Here is a 13,287-nt window from a genome sequence, read left to right as displayed (position 1 = left end):
CTCCTGGGGGAGACGATGACACAGATGTAATCCCTTCCAAGCTGTCCCTTCAGGGCTGCCAGGTCTGGGTGGCACGGGGCGAGTGGGAGGAGAGCTCTGTGGTGGCGGTCCCGGGGCGGCAGGTGCACACAAGGACGCCCAGACCCTGCTGGGTGGGCGCAGGGATCCCAAGGAGGGTGCCTGCGCTGTGGTGCAGGTGTCCACAGAGCAGGACTGCGGTGGCAGCAGGTGCAGGGCAGATGGTACTGACCCCAGGCCCTGTGCCAGCACAGACCCTCCCCCTCCCGCCCCACCAGGCCTGTGCCAGGGGAACGTGGTCTCTCCCCATAGCCGTCCTAGCACTGGCCCGGCAACCCGCCCCATCCCAAGGGAGCCACTTTGCCAGGCTCCGGGGACATCGCTAACATTTCCCTGCGCCGCCGTCCTCTGGCTGTGGCCGCCTCACTAGTCAGTGGGGACCAGGGCGTTCCCAGGAGCCTATCAGAACGCAGACAACTGAAAAAGTCAGGGTGGCAAAAAAGCCCCACAGCACAGGGGTTTCTCCAGCGAGGGGCACCCCGACAGCCTTTCTCCTCCCACCCTGGCTCCCTGCAACCTGCTGGCATCCTCAGGGAAGGCTGGGGCTTGAGGCGTGGCCCCTGCTGTGCCCACAGCTCTGGCCTTAGCACGGCTGGGGCGGAACCAGGAAAGAGAAGCAGCCATCCCAGCAGCTGCACCCAAACACACACAAACACACACACACACACACACACACACACACACGCACACACACACACACACACACACACACATGCACACAGCCCCGGCCTGGGGCAGGAGGACAGGGTGAGGGAGGGAACCGCACCCACCCGGTGCCACTGAGCGATGCCGGGGACCAGTTCTTCACGTCAACACTCCACTCAGCAGCCACTCAGCCCAGCATTACGCAGACAAGACGAGGAAAGAGGCCCCCGCGGTCAACCTCTGCTAGAAGGGGAAGCAACGTGGGTGCACTTCCTAGTATGTGCCCCACGCCGGGCACCCGACACCCGCGCCACAGCCCTTGTGCACCACGAGCCTTGGAGGCAGAAATGATGCTGACATTCTGCAGACGGGGAAACAGCTCAGCAAGGTCACGCGACTTGCCCAGGGTCCCACGGCCAGCAAGAGACGGAGCCTGGAGTCAGGTCAGCACTGGGGCAGCAGGGATTTTAGCCAGACACCGGGGAAACACCTCAAACATGGAGGAGAAACCTTGTCCCAGGAAAGGCTGGGGTCCCACTTGGGAGGCTGGTGGGTAAAAGGCCTGGCTGAGTGGCTGAGGGCAGGACGCTGAGCCCGTTCCCCGCTGGAGTCCCAGCAGCTGCGCTGGCCGGCAGGCCCCAGTAGGCTCGGGGGGATTCTCAGGGAGGGGCTGGAAAAGATGAGATGAGGGAGGAGCCCTCTCCTAGTGGCCGAACCAGCCAGCAGGGAACACTGTCCTGCGGTGTGGACAGCACCGGGCACCAGCTCATCCAGAATGTCTGTTTTGCGCAAGGTAATCACGGTCCTTCCTGTGTAATGTGATGGTTTTTAAAGGCCATTCAGAGGAAATTTCCTATAATGAGGGGAAGGGGTTTATGGTGTTAGACACCAAGGCGGCTGGTGTTGGTGGGACCCCGGCCAAGTGCTGGAGCAAAGCGATGAGTTCCCAAATCTCTAAGGCAAGAAGAGCAGGAAGGTGGACCATGGGCCCTGGGAGGGAGGACGGAAACTCTGCCAGAAAAGTTTCTGGGACACCATGAGTCCCATGCACCCTGAAGGGCAGGGGAGGCTCACAGAGACAAAGCCACGGGTGGAAATCTGGGATCAGAAAGGAAAACGAAGGCACAGGATTGGGTGGTGTCCCCCGAAATGCAGGTCATTTGGAACCTCAGAATGTGAGCTTATTTGGAAATAAGGTCTGTGCGGATGGAATTAGTTACAAGGCAGTCTTGCTGGAATAGGGAGAGTCCCAATCCAGTGACTGATGTCCTTATACGAGAGGTCGGTTTGGACACAGACACATGGACGAGGCCACACGAAGACGGGCAGAGGCTGGAGCAAGGCATCTGCCAGCCAAGGAACGCCAGAGATTGCTGGCACCCACCAGGGCTGGAGGAGGCAGGGAAAGACCCTCCCCTGGAGCCTAAGAGGAAGCACGGCCCTGCTGGCACCTTGACCTCAGACTTGCAGCCACGAGAACTGTGAGAGAATAATTCCTATTGTTTTAACTGCCAGGTGTATGGCAGCCCTAAGAAACTAGTACAATGACCATTCTAACAAGTGCAACTATGCAGCCACGGAAAATGCAGCCTCAAATGGTGGTGAGGCTCCCACCTCCAGAGGTGTGCACGCAAAGCTGGCGTGTCCCCAATCCCCCCCAGTACTCTGAACAGCTTCCAGCACAGGTTCCCATTTAGTCTTCCACTTGACCTCACCGTATGCAGCCCAGGGGACGGGACAGGACAGGGCTATCGTTCCCTTCCCACGGATTTGGAAACCGAGGCACATTGCCAGCTCAAGAGCACAAGGGGGCCATTCAGTGCCGTGGCAGGCCTGGGGTCCTGGAGTCCTGCCTGCCAGTCTAGGGCTCTCCCAGCCTCACTGCCCTGAGTCTTCCTTCTGTGCCCGCCCTGCCTCTAGATCCTACGGTGGTTCCGCATCCCGGAAGGCAGAGGAAAGCCCAGTCTCCCTGGGCCCCGCTGTTCCAGACTGAAGTGACGTCCCACCTCCACCCTGAATCTCCAAGTGGCCCTGCAGGCCCACTGCTCTGACGCATGTGTCCTGATGGAGCCACCAGCCTCTTCGATGGCATTCAGCTTAGAGAGAAGCCACCCTGGGTGACAGGCCCTTACTGAGCACCCACTGCGTGAAAACCCTTGCACGGCAGAGGCGAGAGTAAAACCCAAGGGAAGGCAGGGGCCACGTCTCCTCAGGGACAGAGTCCACGCAGATCAGACCACCCAAAGAGACCTCACAGGGTGTCCCCAGACCCAGTTTGACCTCTGGGTGGGCATGCCGGGCCCCGTCAGGGCTGCCCAGGGCTGTCCCTCACCTCACCGTGCCCAGCACTGAGCCCCTCCCACCCGCGCCCGCCTTGGCGGGGGCCCGGCTGCTCCAGCGCCAAACAGAGCAAGAGCCACACCCAGCTCCCCAGCCCCAGCACCGCCTCGGCACGGAGCGGCCGAGGGCCATGAGGATGGGCTTGAAATCACCGCGTGTGACGCGCCCAACAGGAACAACGGGCCACCCGGCCTGTCGAGAGTCTCGGCTCCTAATTAGGTGCCACTTTGAACACAGAGGCATCAGATTAATGAGGTTTACGGCGCTCAGTTTCACGGTGTGGCAGCCGCCTCTGTTCTCCGATTGCCGAAACCTCCTTCTCTGATGCCAAAACCTCGTTCTCTAAATCAAAGGTTCTCCCGAAACTCTGCTTTCTGCCGCGCCTTGAGTTTCTGCTGGGCGTCCCTTCGCTCTGCGGCGGTGCCAGCTTTTGTTATGCCAGAGAAGGCTTCACAGAGCAGGAGCACCAACAGCCCCCCCGGGGGAGGATAGGCAGCCGGGCAGCCCCACTGCGCGGAGCGTGCGGGCTCAAGGTCACACGGCAAGCCGCCCGGACGGCAGGCCCTCTCTGCTCCTGGCAGCTGCGGGAGAGCTGGGCCGGGGAGAACCCACGGGCCAATTCCCCGCCGTTGGCATCTGCTCACAGGCCTCAGGGGCCTCTGGTTCACCAGTCTCGGGAGAAGACTGAGATGTCTGGGAGCCAGCCTGCACGGCCCTGCCTCTGCCTCTCCTGCTCCGGCGGGCACCCTCTTCCCCAGCCCCGCTCCCCACCCCCCAAAAGCGCCCCCTTCTGCTAAACTCCACCACCTTTCAGAGCCCAGCTCAGCCCCACTCCTCCTTCTCCTCCTTCACCCCTGTGGCCCCTGCGTCTTTCCCTCCTCAGCTTCCAGCCCCAAATCCCTGCTTCCTTGAACAACTGCCTCTGGCCCTACATTCCACTGCTCAATGTTACTATCTTTGCTCATTATTTTGTCCCGTCGCCCCTGTGAGGCTATGGCACAAGGACAGGAACAGCATCTGTGTCACCTCTGTGTCCCCACAGTAAAGACTGGCTGATAATAAAGGCCCTGCCCTTCTCTGGCACTCTGGCGGCCACAGGGAGAGAAGACACCATGCTGCCCTCAGTTTCCCCATCTGCCCAATGGGGTTGAGGCCTCACCCCGCTCATCCTGCTTCCCTCACGGAGCTGCTGGAGCATCCACAATGACACTGGGCAGAAACAGATGTTTTCCAGGGGGATGGAGCAGTGCGGTGGGGTGGGGTCCCCTGGGGAGAGTGTGGAAGCAAATGGCCACCCTGGGGCAGGGGGACAGGCCCTGAGAGGGAGGCTGGGGACCGCTGGGGCTTGGACAAGTCGATTCCTCTCTCAAGCCTCAGTGTCCCTATGTGCAAACAGGGCTGCCCCAGGGTTCGCGGCGTGCACGCACTAGCACTCACTCAGTCCTCGCCGCCCCTTTGCAGTGTGTGCTGCCCTTTGCTCCCTTTCACAAATGATGAAACGCCTAGAAAAGCGCACGAGCCGCCTGTAGGCAGACGGGCAGTACCCGGACCCAGGCGACGTGCCGGCGCCTGGCTTGGGAGCGGCCCCGCTCGGCCTCAGCAGAGCCTACCGTCTCTGAACCTTGCTTAACCTCTCGGGCTCTGCTTTCCCATTTGAGGGGTGGGCACACAGTGACACTTCGCAGATGATTTCTGCCAGGCCAGGCCAGGCTGATGTGCCCCCTGCTCCCTGGGCCCCTTCCAGTCCTCAGGTGCAAATCCCTCCCACCTGGAGTTTTCCTGTCCCTTTGAGGCCCACCCCATCAGCTGTGCCCCCCACCTCTGCCTTAGAACTCCCTGGCCACTTCCCTCGCCATGGAGGGCTCCTCTGTCTCCCTCTGTGCCTGCAGCCTCGCCTCCCTTCTACAGGTGACCTCCCCATGCCGGGGGCTCTCCGTTCCCTGACCACTGCCTCCACCCTCTACCCCAGCCACAGCCTGGCCCTGTCACCACCACAGTTCCTGGCCAAACCTCCATGCAGTGTAAGGAGCCCCCATCCCCACCACCCTCTCACTGCGCGGAGACCTCATGCCTTAGCCACCGTCACCGCTCCTCTGCCCTCACCCTCCGTGGGCAGCTTGGGTTCTACAGGCCATCGGCATAACCGACCTCAAACACCGTGCCGTCCTGCCCTTGGCAGGACTTTCAGGAGATCCCAACCTGGACGAGCCCAACCAATACCCCCTTGGCACTCCTAGCTGGGAAGCCAGATGCTGATAGAGAAAATGACCCCACATTTCCCTCTGTGACCTCGAATCCCAAACCTCCAGTGGTCCCAGCACTGCGCACTGGCTGCTCGCCTTCCCGCTCGCCGACACGGCAGCGTCGCCCTCGGGCCGCCTTCCTGGTCTGCCCCGTGGCTCTCCACCGAGGGAGCGGAAGCCGGCACCTGAGCCTCCTCTGCCCTGCGCATCCTAGACGCCCGTCTGCGCCGCTGCCCAAGGTCGGTAGCTTCACTTAGACTCTGACCCCATCGCCCCGGTCCCCAGAAACCGGGCTCCCACCGTTATGTCCTTTCAGCATCCCCCGTCCTCCCTCCGTGCTGGACCCTTCACCCTCCCCACTAGCAGACAGTCGTGCTCTCGTGTCCGTGATCCTTTAAAAACCCCTCCCCTCGCTATGTTGAACTTAAAAAATAATCAGTCTCAGAAGGTTATACACTGTGTGATTCCATTTATGTAACTCTCATGAAATAACAAAATGACAGAGATGGAGAGCAAATCAGTGGCAGTGTGGGGGCAGGGGGAGAGAGTGGTGTGGCGGCTCGTGGCGTGGTACAGATCTGCGTCTCGATGGTGGCGGCGGTAGTCACACAGAGCTGTGATAACGCTGCACTTAACTCCACACAAACAGGCACGCGAACGGGTGCGTGTGTCAGTGGGGAAATCTGAACAGACTCGTGGATCGCACCGACGTCAGTCTCAGGCTGCAACACTGCACTGGAGTACGCAGGACGCAGCACCCAGGGGCGGTGCGGGCGGACACGGCGTGAGCAGCAGAGCCGGCCTTCCTCTCGGCTGCTGGGACACCACAGTCCGGCCGTCCTCGCTCGGCCCGGCCGTGCCTTCTCAGCCTCCTGTGCCGGCTCCTCCTTTCTCAGCTCTGCACACGGAGAGCCCAGGTTCCAAGCCCTGGTCCTCCCTCCATCCACGCGGCTTCCTGGGTGGTCTTCGCTGGGCCCACCTGCAGCTGCTGGCTCCCACATCCCCGCCCCCCACTCAGACCTCTCCCTGAACTCCAAGCCTGTGACCCCAACTGCTGGCGGGTCATCTCTGCGCGATGAGGTGGTCAAAATCAAACTCCTGGCCGGGCGCGGTGGTTCATGCCTATAATCCTAGCACTCTGGGAGGCCAAGGCGGGAGGATTGCTTGAGCCCAGGAGTTTGAGACCAGCCTGAGCAAGAGCGAGACCTCATCTCTACAAAAAACAGAAAAATTAACCGGGCATGGTGGCACATGCCTGTAGTCCCAGCTGCTTGGGAGGCTGAGGCAGGAGGATCACTTGAGCCCAGGAGTTCGAAGTTGCTGTGAGCTACAATGATGCCACAGCACTCTGGCCCAGGCAACGGAGCTAGACTCTGTCTCAAAAAAAAAAAAAAAAATCGAACTTCTGGTGCTCCACTGCTCCTCCCCATCTCATAAAAGGCTGCTGCAGCTGGAGCCGGGAACCGAAGGGTCCTCCTTGCCTCCTCCACGGCCCTCCCCGATCCCCAGCTCCTTCTCCGTGGTGGTCTGCATTACGGCCTCTTGTCGTCACCACGCCACCGTTTTGACCCCAACCTCCACCACTTCTGCCTTATACCTTCCCCACTGGGCCCCTCCCACAGTGGCTCGAGTGAGCTTTTTAAGACATAAATCAGATCGGTCACCACCCCTGCTTAACCCGTCAGGAGCTCATCACCACCCTTCAAAATACCCCTCGGGCCCAAAGTGCCAAGCAAATGCCCTCATTTGGTTGCCCTGCCCCGCCACTGCTCTTGGCCACACACACGGCCTCCTCTTCCCCACCCCAGGGCCTCCCCAACAGGTGTTCCCTGAGGGGACCTGCCCGCCTCATCTCACAGGTGTCCCCGTGCACCCCGTCACCGCACACTGGCATGCGGAACTGCCTGTGTGCCCGCCTGCCCGAGGGGGGTGTGTGCAGGCAGCGTCTGGGACAGGGCAGGCACTCGGTGACGCCAGCCGGGCGAACGCACGGCTCTCCCTGCCCCCCTGCCCCTCCCAGGCTGAGGCTGGCTGCCGTGCACGGGGAGGGTGCACACGTCTCTCAGCACCCGCACACTCCCCTCTGCCCACACAGTCACTGACACCCGATGACGGACGACATGGCAATTTCCCCACGTCTGGGCTGGAGCTGCTTCCAGCGGTAAAAGTTTGCTGTCTTATGGCCCCAAGAACACATCAGCCATAACGTGCTAAAATTATCACCTAGTGGAGTCATCTGTTTAAATACTCTGGAAACCAGATACTCCAGGGCTGAGCGCCGTTCCCGGTTGTCCCGGGTGCCGGTGGCAGGGCTGGCTGTCTGGAACAATGAGCTTCTGGGGCCGAGTCCGCCCGAGTGTGGCCCGGCCTACTGCACGGGGTCCCGTGTGGGATGTGGCAGGGCCACACTTCGTGGTTGGCGCACTGCAGGTGCCCAGTGAGGGGCACCCCCTGCCCCTCGGGCACATGAGCGGGGCCGTCAGGCAGCCGCAGGCCGCGCTGGGCACGGCTGAGGGAGCGACAGGGGTCTGCGGGCTGAGCCGTGGCGACTGGATTTGGGCTCAGCCTAAGCAGCCTTGTTAGAATGAGTGGAGTGATACAAAATGCCCTTAAAGGTCCAGAAGGCAGTAAGCTCCCCATCACCAGAGGGGTCCAGGCAGGGCAGGACATCATAGGAAGAGAGTGTGGACGGGCTCCCTTCTCCAGCCCCGCAACACTGGGACTTGGGCCGGGAGGGGAGCAGAGCTCCAGGGTCAAATGGACACGAATTCAAATCCACCCCCACCACTGGAGGCTTGGGTGGCTCTGGGCAAGTCACACAACAGTGCTCAGGCGCAGTGTCCTCATCTCCGCAAAGAAATAACACATACAATACAGAAATCTGTGTGTAGCAGGTGCCTACTAAATGTTAGCCCACCCCTCCCTGAGCTAGGGTCTACAATTGCTCCCTACGTCCTCCTGAATCAGTATAATACCTTCAGCTGGGCTTTGGTATGCTCCCAGTATCCTCCCTGCCCAGCCCCAGCAGGTGCCCAGGTCCACCCTCCTCTCCCTCGCAGGCCAAGTGCTAGTACCACCTCCTCCAGGAAGCCACCCCTGGCTGCTCTGATGGGTGCTGGGCTCCTCCTTACTTGTAGGCCATGCACGCACAGGTGTTTGGGGCTGGTGGGCCTGGACAGATGTGCCTAGTATGTCTCTGATGTCTCATGGTTGGTTGGGGGCAGGAAACATGCTCTGTGAGTGTGTGTGTCCTATGATAATGATAGCAAATACTTAACACTGCATTTACTATGTGCCAGCCACTTTACAGGCAACCACCTCATTTAATCTGCACAACAAATTTATGAGGGAGGCACTATTCTTATGTCTATTTTATAGAAGGGGGACTGAGCACAGAGAGGTTAAGTGACTTACCCAAGGTCTCATAGCAGTAAATGGCAAAGCTGGATTTGCATGCAGACACGTAGCCCAGAGTTTCTGCTCCTAACCCTGACTCTGCACCCCTCAGCGTCCCAATACAGACACTGCTCCCCACTCTGGGCCCTTTCACTAGTCCTGCGGGGAGTCAGGAGTCATCCTAGGTGGACAGTGGTGGTACTCCATGACCCTAGAGGCCAAGACGTGCAGGAAGACACATGCACGCGCGCACACACACACACACACGCACACACATGAGGAATGACTGAACAGACTCAGGCACACATAACATGAGTGAAGAGCCATCTGCTACCAGTTCGCCTGCCTGAGTGGCTCTTACCTGTCCTCCTCCCCAAGCCACAGTGGGCAGGGGAGTGAATGGGGGCGACTCGGACACTGCCCACCTCTGCTATCAAGTCCGTGCAGGATGTTAAATCAAATCCTGGTCCACCCATGCAGTAAGATCCCTTTGTATGAGGCTCAGAGAGGGTTGGACACCTCCCTTAGGTCACACAGCAAGTCAGGGCCTAGGGAGTTTCCAACAAATGCTTTCCCACACCATCCCAGGGTCCCCTCCAGAATCCCCATTTCCAGACATTTCTCCTATCTGTACTTGCTTTGAGCAGGACAGAAACAAAAATAAATGAAGAGAAAACAAGAAGAAAAAGGGGAAACAAAGGGAGAAGAGAGGAAAGTAGAGGAGGGGAGGGGAGGAGAGGGGAGGAGAAGAGAGGGGAGGAGAGGAGAGGGGAGGAGAGGAGAGGACAGGAGAGGAGAGGAGGCAAGCGGGAGGGGAAGCCAAGCAGCGAGCACAGGGTGCCTGTCTTGGCAGCCTGCTCCCAGCCTCCCTTGCCCGCAGCTGCCGCCCGGAGCAGTGCGGTGAGGCAGGGGTTAACTCTCTGCCATGGAGCAGAAAATGAGGTTCCAGTTATTAGTTGATTTATTGCTCTGTCCTCAATCTGCGCTCAGGTCCTGGAAGGAAATGTTCCACTCGAAAGCATTAAGCATCTTCAAAGAGCAGAGGCATTAAAAATTGAAATCGTAAAATAGACACGTAAATACAGTGGAGGTGAGAGAGGGGCAGCCCCTTGGCAGGCCCAGGTCCCAGCCAGCCTGGGGCTGCCACATGTGTGTAGGAGCCAAAGCGTCTACGGAGGCGAGGGGGGACTCCCGCCCAGAAATGGTGTCCCAGCATTCGCAGGGCCTGCAACCCGCTGTCGCACACCGTGCCCTAGGGCTCCCTCCTGGTGAAGAGTCACAAGCTCGGCCCCGCTGGTCAGGTGACGGGGTGAGAGGCACGGAGTGGAGCAGACGGCCAGGGGCACTCTCGCGACTCCTAGCTTAGCCCGCTGCTGGTGGCAAGAGGAAGGGCCGCCCTGGGGCCAGGGGCAGGGTGGCCCCACTGGGCCCCAGCCAGGCCACGCACAGGAGGGAGCCCCGGCAGACAGGGCCACACAGAGCCCCTCCTCCGCACCGCCCAGACCCCACTGCACCACTGGGGCAAGGAGGGTCCCGGCGCTGTCCTCGTGTCTGGGCAGTGGAGTCAGCAGGCAGGTGACACCGCCCCGGCTACCCCACACAAGGCAGAACTTCCCCAGGGCTGGGGGCCCAGTGAGCTGGCAGCAGGGCCAGTGGCACCCCAGGGGGCACTCACTGCCAACCAGAGGGATGGTGCTACCCTCCTCGGGGAGCAGGGGGCTCCCAGCACAGGCCAGAGCTCACACCCTGACCGTTACCACCGTCTAGACAGCCAGCCTCCTCCAGGGCCCATGGAGGGGCCTTGCCACGTACCTTAGCTGTACACACAGACCTACACGGGAACACACACGTGTGTGAACACGTAGGGACAGAACTGAAGAAGTGCAGCGCCCCAGACACACATGTGTTAAACAGCACATGTCCATGCTGGTGTGTGCACAGGAGCATGCTCACACATGCGTGTGTAGGTGTGATCACGTGCATGCATGTCACCACCTGCACACATGGACTGGCACACCCACCCACACATACATCCACATGTGTATGTGAGCATATGGCAACACACAGGTATGTGTGTGCTGCCCACATATTTGCGTGGCGCATGTACATGTGTGAATGTCCACACGCATGTACCCAGGCAAGCCTCTGGACCCCAACATCGGGCCCCAAAGGTGCAGGCCAGGAGCCAGTCTGCAGTCTTCCCATGCGAGAGGACCCGCGTCCAGGGACCCACTAACATCACTCCCTCTGGCAGTGGGGACCCCTCGGCCTTAGCCACCCTCATAATCCCCTGGGGCTGGGGGGCCTGGGCTCCTTGCCCTGCCCAGACCCTGGTTCCCAGCTGTGGTGCCCTGGACACGGCCCTGCCCCTCTTGGGCCATGGTGTGCTGGGGGCTCCAGGGGCCTCCCTGCCTCCTGCAGCAGCCTCTTCCTCAAGCAGGCGGAGGACGGAGAACCCCAGACCCACTTCCTCATTCCCAGCAGCAGAGAGGCCAGGCTGGCCCGGGGAGGGGCAGGGCTGGGACGAGGCCCAGGCTGTGTCGGGGGAGGGTGTGCCCCAGCACGAGCAGCGCCGGAGCCTAAGTCCTCGCGAGAAGGGGAGTTGTCCGGGGGGGCAGCGACAGTGCCCCGGGGAGGGGTGTCCAGAGAGAGCTGGGGCCTCAGGGAGGGGGTGGACTCTGGCACACGCAGAGGCATCTTCCATGACCCCCTCACGGCCCCCTCCGAAATCACGTCACCTTGGTCTGAGCCCCTCCAGGCAGTGCAGTGGGGAACCCCGCAAATCTCCTGCAGCACAGGGACACGTCTGCTGGGGGCCTCTGGACCCCCTCCACTCAGTCCTCTCAGGAGAAGCGACGGTGGCTGGCCGAGATGCCTCCCCACTTCTTTGGGGCCTAAACACCCGTCCCCAGGCAAGACCCCCCCCGCCCCCCGTCCTCAGCCCTCACAGGCAGGCCAGACTCACACGGCGCCAGAAAGACCCAGCCGCCGCCCGGGCAGTCCGGTCGTGCCAGTGCGCAGCGCCCCCAACTCCGTGCCAGCGCGGGCCTGCCAGGGCTTCCGACTTCTCAAGAGACTCCAGAAGTCTGATTTTGACGGGAAACCTCCCAATCTTTCAACCACCTGTGGGCTGTCTTCGCTACACTCTGTGGCTAAAATACACACACACACACACACACACACACACACACACATACACTCTCACACATACGTGTTCTCATACACTCATTTGCATACATACACACAATTGCCCTTGTTCACACACACTTGCACTGTGAATACTTATACACACTCACATAAACACACATTCTCACGTGCAATGCACGCACACACAAACACACCCCCACGCTCCCGTACACATACATACATACACATGTCAACACACACACACACACATGCGTACTCACACGCTCCCATACACATACATACACGTGTCGACACACACACACACGGTCACGCGACTATGAGACAGACAGTGCCTCGGAGCCACCACCCGTGACCTCTGGCCCAGGCAGCGGAGGAACCGGGCAGGACGGCGAGGCTGCGAGGCCGCGCGCACAGCGACAGGCCGGCAGAGCAGGCGCCGGCCCAGGGCCCCGTGTCCACCTGCCCAGGCCAAGCTCCCTGAGGGCAGGCGATGGGGGTCAGCCCTTCCCGCCACCCCGCCTCTCGCGTCGACACCTCCACTCCTGCCCCCGTTCCCCACGCCACCCGCCCCTCCACTCCGCATCCACTCCTGGCCTGGGCGCCGCGGTCCCCACAGTCGATTTTTCTTAGCCGGGAGCTCGGGAATCGCCCCGTGCTTCCCAGAGGAAACAAACAGCGGCCGGGAACAAGCGGCGTTTTCACTCTCAGGCCGACTCAGCAGCGCGGTGCCCGTCCCGTCCCTGCCGCGTCCGTCCCGCATGCGTGCGAGCGCCATGTGGCCACCAGGCCGCCCGGCAGCAGGTCGCCTCTTGGACTCTGCGTGAAGCACCATAAATTGCTGAGAAAGGGCCTCCTTCCCCGTGCAACAGAAGGTTAGAGTGTTTAAAGAGAGCAGCGGAACTGTTTTTATTAATCAGAACTGCTATAAAGAAAGCATTTTAATTAACATAATTATCCCGACTGAGAAAAGCAGCCCTTACCCCGTAGATACTTTTCAGACTAAAGATGCGAGCTGTCACGATCAGTCATAATTAAGTAAAGCGAGCTACTTTTTTATCCGGAGCTCCCCTTCCCTCTCGGCCACTGGCTCCTCCCTGGGTTAGATCTCAGAGTGGAGACAGGCAGATGTGACATCCTCCGGCCCGGCACTCACCCCCAGCTGCCGCCTCAGCTGCATCCCAGAAAGGGACGCCCCGGGCCTGGGCCCTGCGCCATGACCCCTCCCGTGGCGCGGCCGCCCTGCCTCTCGGTGGAGGAAGAGCATCCCCTCAGCAAGGCCACCTCACCCTTATCCCCCCCACGGCTGAAGGACTGTCCTCCCAGACACCTGCAGGGACTTTCCTGGGTGAGCGGGCCCAGAGGGGACAATGGGGAGAACAGAGAGCCAGTGGGCACCTGGCACGATCACCCTGTCCAGGCCACCGCCCCTCCCACTCAG

At 60.7% G+C, this 13,287-nt stretch overlaps 1 protein-coding gene across 1 annotated transcript in view; it reads right to left on the bottom strand.

The window, feature by feature from the left end:
* LINGO1 (leucine rich repeat and Ig domain containing 1) overlaps positions 1-12,962 on the bottom strand; it is a 98,807-nt gene extending 85,845 nt beyond the window's left edge. The window contains exon 1 of the mRNA XM_012651867.1: positions 12,830-12,962. The gene's annotated coding sequence lies outside the window, so the exon portion shown is untranslated. The remainder of the gene's footprint in view (positions 1-12,829) is intronic.
* Between the last annotated feature and the right edge of the window lie 325 nt (positions 12,963-13,287).

This window comes from Propithecus coquereli, unplaced genomic scaffold, assembly GCF_000956105.1.
Source record: "Propithecus coquereli isolate 6110/MARCELLA unplaced genomic scaffold, Pcoq_1.0 Scaffold372, whole genome shotgun sequence".
NCBI classification, from domain to species: domain Eukaryota; kingdom Metazoa; phylum Chordata; class Mammalia; order Primates; family Indriidae; genus Propithecus; species Propithecus coquereli.
The sequence above is the reverse complement of the archived record's forward strand: the minus strand, read 5'-3'. Positions and strand labels throughout refer to the sequence as shown.